General features: G+C 46.3%; 1 long non-coding RNA gene across 1 annotated transcript; it reads left to right on the top strand.

Moving 5' to 3' along the window:
- Positions 1-2,365: 2,365 nt before the first annotated feature.
- On the top strand, positions 2,366-3,630 carry LOC144230744 (uncharacterized). The gene is made up of 3 exons (XR_013334861.1): positions 2,366-2,483; positions 2,867-2,960; positions 3,340-3,630. It is a non-coding gene; the product is annotated as an uncharacterized LOC144230744 (long non-coding RNA).
- Positions 3,631-5,184: the final 1,554 nt, after the last annotated feature.

Here is a 5,184-nt window from a genome sequence, read left to right as displayed (position 1 = left end):
AAGCCATTTATTTCAAAATCCTGGGACTTTTACCTGGTTTTTGCTGTTCATGTTGTAAACTGCATTCATTGCTTTTCAAAGAGGAAACCACTCTTGTCTTCCGGCAATATATACAAACACCGTAAGATTTTTTTTTTTTAAGTATTGTTTAATTTCATTTGCTGTGTGTCTATAGCCAGGTGAGAGGTCTGGGTCTCTTGGTTTCCTTTCTTCCAGCGATTTTGTCATGAAATGAGTTGGTAACACATGAGCTTTCTTCTCTTTTCAGAAAGGTTTGGTAAAGACTGGTANAGACTGGTATTATTATTTCCCTCCGGGATATCTGAAGGACTCCCAGGAAAGCCTTCCGGATGGGAAGTTCCTTCATTAGGTACGACAAGTTTTTACCATATCCAGCAGCGTTCCGATTTTCTGTTTCTTCGTGGTAAGTTCTGGTATGTTTCATCCGTCTATAAAAGTGTCCATTTCATCTCAGTTTTCAGCTTTGGTATACAGTTGTGGTTATTGTTCAGTCTTTCATAGAACTCTCTTCTGGATGCAGGGCTTGGTCTCCTTCTGCATTGCTAGTGCTGTTTATCTGTGAAAAAATTGTCCTTGATAATCATGCTCAAGTTAGTGTGTGTGGTTATTAGTGTCAATGACTACCTTCTCCTTTTGTTGAGCATCTTTAAAAAATGTTTTTTATGTGTATTTATGTATTTTTGAGAGTGTGAGAGAGAGATAAAGAGCGAGCAGGGGAGGGATACAGAGAGAGGGGGAAAGAATCCCAAGCAGGCTCTGTGCTGTCAGCACAGATGGGGGGCTCGAACCCGAGAACCTTGAGATCATAACCTGAGCTGAAACGAAGAGTCAGATGCCTAACCAACTGAGCCACCCAGGTGCCCCTTTTGAACATCTTCACTGTCATTTTCTTTTTCCATTTCCTTAACTTTTGCTCGACTTTGAGTNTGAATATTCCTTTGCTTTCATTCTTGGCTCTGCCTTCTGTGTCTCCTCTTAGTGCTGTGCTCCTTCCTAGATCCCACCATCGGGATGTCCCTCATGCCGCACACCTCCTCACTCAGCAGGCCGCTCGCTGCACTAGCTTCTGAGCTCACAGCCTGCCCTCTCACGTGACCCACCTGACCCACCACTGCCCCACAGCCAGAGTGACCCTGTGCACACGGAAATCCCTTCATGCCATGTCCACCCTGAAGCCCGCCATCCACTCCCCCGAGCGCCCAGAACAGAATCGGAGCTCCCGACGCTGGTCTACATGCTCCACAGGACCCGGTCCTGCCATCCTCTCCTGCACGCGTCCTCTGGGGGGTCCTCCTTGCTCTCTCTGCCCTTCCTTTGCTCCACGGCCCCATCCTGTCGTCCCCTAGGGGCCCTGCACTGGCCCTCAAGGCAGCCGGAAGTCCTTTTTATCATGTGCACATGTTCCCCCATATCCTGCTCCAGGGATCACCTCCTCAGGGGTCCCTTCCCGACTCCTCCTGGTGTCTGCCACCACGTTGATATCGTGCTTCCTAGCGCAAGTTCAAATGTATTGTCCCCTTTGCCTATTTTACATGTACCACCCAGCTTTCCCTGGAGGCTATTCATTCCATGAGGACAGGAATCCTTCGTGCTGTGTTCACTCCTGATCGCTAGGTTGGCATGGTGCCTGGCACAGAGGAGCATGAGGGAATGAAGTAGAGGTGTCAGACGTGGAGGACAGAAACACTCATGTCAGAGACAGAAAAGACTGATGAGCAGGACCGGTACTGACTGCGAGTGGTAGAGGTGCGGTGCCGGTGTCAGGCCCGCTGCCGCGAGTGACGCATTCAGCCTTTCAGCTTGCAGAGGGCGTCAAGGAGACATGAAATGATGAGCGCCAGGGCTCTGTGAATGTTTGGTAAAATTCTTTATTAAACAAACTGTCCAGGTGTGTTTCTGTATGTATGCATCGTGCCAAGATTATAGGAGGCTTCTCTGTTGTGTTAGTTTTCCTGAGGTCAAATTCTCAGGTCCCATTCATGTATCAGGTGCATCCTTCTGATAGGTCAAAAACCGTTAGAGACTGCGGAGCACGTGCATGTCCGTGCGGGGTTGTGGACCTGCCTGTCATCGCAGCCCCACATTACATTTGGTTTCCAGATGCACCAGTTGTTCAGAGTATCCACGGGGAGGTGAGGGAAAGTGGTCGATCCACACTGAGGGTTTCTGGTCAAAATCCGTCCCCCCAGAGCCTGTGACTGTGGATGGAGATGGTACTCCACACCAACCAATTGGATTCTTGTCTCATGACTTAACCAGTCTCAGCAAAGGTGGGCGGAGTCACAAACCTGGTAGGAATGCATTGGTGGCAGGAGTCATTACCAGCTCTGTCTCTACAGATAACCCCAAGGTCACAGCGATGTCTGTGCTGGGAGAAGTGCCAGATAACCGGCCCATACCGATGGAAATCAATATCGAAATAAGAGATCAGTTAAAGAGGGAGATTCGACAGTTTGGACAAAGTAAGTAGAACGAGAATTTCTATCCATGAAACAAACCACCGTAAGTCTTTCTCATTCTATGATGAATGATATTCCACAGTCCCCTTGAGGCCATCCTTTGTCAGAATTGGGTTTTCCCAGTTGGAATTATTCCTTTTTATTTTTACTGAAATATCCCAGGACACCTTTTTTGGGGGGCGGGGGTGTTCTTTTGTATTTCTCCACTGGTTGTTGGGTGTCCACCTTCCACTGGTAGATGTCTGGGTGTCTGGATGTGAGCATGTAAGGCACATGTCCTCTGTCACATTGTAAGGCTGAATGATTGCTGAGGCATCAGATACACCAAGATTGACTTACATCCTCCTTATACTTCAGAAATACTAATATTTTTTTAATATCTCCAGAATATGGTAGAGTCTACAAATTGCTTGAAGGAGTGCAAGGGCCTCCAGAAGTGCAGAAAAGAATGATTTTATATGCCATGAATGAAGCAGCAAGGTGAGTGTGAGGAACTCCTTAGTACATTTCACAGTAGGGCCTAGTGCTGTGTTGGGTGACGGGTGGGGACGGGACTGCCTGGTGTTTCTCAAACCCTGGTCCTCAGTCAGAATTCATGCTGTCTCTGCACTTTTTTAGATTGATATTATTTGAGTCTCCCTCATTCTTCCAAGCTCAGGAAAACTTGTGTTCACACCACAGTTTGAGTTGGACTTGACCCTGAACTGAGACTCTTTGTATTTGCTGGATTTTTCATTACCATGTGGGTACATTTTCTATTCCCATGTAGATTAGAAGCTTCTCTTTCTATCGCCCCAGAGCCTCCCAAATTATGGGTTCTTGGATATATTTGGTTAATGTCTTGTTTCTTTAATTTCAGATTTAAAAGACAAGAATTAATATGCCATCTCAAGAACAAGCTAGAAAAACTAGAATCTGGCCATCTTCTCGAGGAAGATAATCCCACTCCAAATTCATAATCCAACTGTTGAAATGATCAATCAGAAACCAGAACCAGTTGGCTTCTCTAGAATGAAATCGATATTATTGATGCCTCCTGCACATGTTATTTAAAATTTTCTTCAGGAGGCTAAGAAAAAGCGTTGGAACTTTAACGTAACAAGTTTCTGTTATTAAAAGCTGGGCAGTTGGCCTAAGTATTTCATTTGAATAGACTGTGTGTGTGTGTGTGTCTGTCTGTCTGTCTGTCTGTCCCCTCTGAAGTGAGGAACCCCCTTAAGGCCTCCTAGTTCCTCACCGAGTCCCAGGCCTGTAGCCTGCATTCATAACTGTCTCCTCTGCTAGCCATTTCTTCTTTGTTTTGTCTGAGGCAGCCCCTCACTTGGTCATCCGGCTCGGCCTGAGGGAAGGATTCACACCTTAATTATAGACAGACCTGATCAGTAGATGTCGTCCCTGAACTGAATTGTTATAGTTTTCCTTTGTCTTGAATCACAACATGAGAGTGTTGAGAGAAACCCAAACATCGTGGATATCTCCCTCCTCAGTGTCTCATGCAGTTGCAAGCCAGTGTCCTTAACGCTCGGGTTCCATCTCCCCACACTGTGCAGGCGCCCCATGTTTGCCTGACAGTTGAGAGAGACGAGCAATCCAGCCTGATCCCTTGGCAGTGTCACTGTCATTAGATGGCTGACACTCAGTGAGTTACCCATCTTGAAGTTCTCTCTGCCCCAGAGCTTGTAGTCTCTCCCGAGTAATGAATCATAAGTGTTTCGTATAGGCAGTTCTACCCGTGGGTAGCAACGTTTTGAGCACCTAAAACGTGCCACAGTGGACTTTGGCTTCTTACTGTTCTACTCACCTCAACCCCACAGCTACCTTATGAGGCAAGGGTTACGTTTCCACTCAATGACCAAATAACCTGAGCCTCTTGAATCATGTAGTTGCCCATGTTGAAACAATGGGCATGAGTCCATGCCTTTAAGTTTCTTGCACTGAAATTCAACATTCGGGAGGTACCTCCTCCCAACACCAAGCAGTTCTCATATACCAGGAGGATGTTTGAGAAGTCAACTCCATTCTGATGCTATCCACCCAGAGCTACATCAGATTCCACAGTTTAAGGGTTCAGTCCTTGAAGACTGACCCTGCCCTCCATCTCAGACACTAATTGTACACCCCAGGCTCTTCCCTGTGCTTCCAACTGACTGGCTGTGGATTGGGACTGGAGATTCCAATGGCCTCCTTAGGTTTCATTAATTTGCTACAGCAGGTCACAGAACTCAGGGACACCCTTAACATACCACTAAAGCATATGATAAAGGGTACAAATTAATAGCCAGATGAAGAAATGCATAGGGGGAGGCCTGGGGAAAGGTTGGAGCTTCCATGCTCTCTCCAGAGTGCCACTACCTTCAGTCTCCCCTCATTCGCCCACCTAGAAACCTTTTGGTTTCTTATGGAGGCCTCATTGAGTCGCTGACCATTGCCTGATTCAAGCCCTGACTCTTCTCCCTTCCCCGGATGTCAGGGGTCGGGTTGAAAGTTTTAACTCTTTAATCACATGTTGGTCCTCTTGGCAACCAGTCCCTGCCTTTGGGTACACGTCCAAAGCCACCTTAATTAATAACAAATTCCCATTTCTCATTTATGCCTCTGAAGTGTTCTTAGGAACTGTGGATAAGGACCAAATATATCTGGGAAATATGTTTCCTTATCTGAATGAGAATATATATATTTATTATAAATTATTACAAAGCAACAG

Source organism: Crocuta crocuta, unplaced genomic scaffold, assembly GCF_008692635.1.
Source record: "Crocuta crocuta isolate KB4526 unplaced genomic scaffold, BGI_CrCroc_1.0 scaffold3590, whole genome shotgun sequence".
Classification (NCBI taxonomy): domain Eukaryota; kingdom Metazoa; phylum Chordata; class Mammalia; order Carnivora; family Hyaenidae; genus Crocuta; species Crocuta crocuta.
This window is presented reverse-complemented; position numbering and strand designations above follow the sequence as displayed.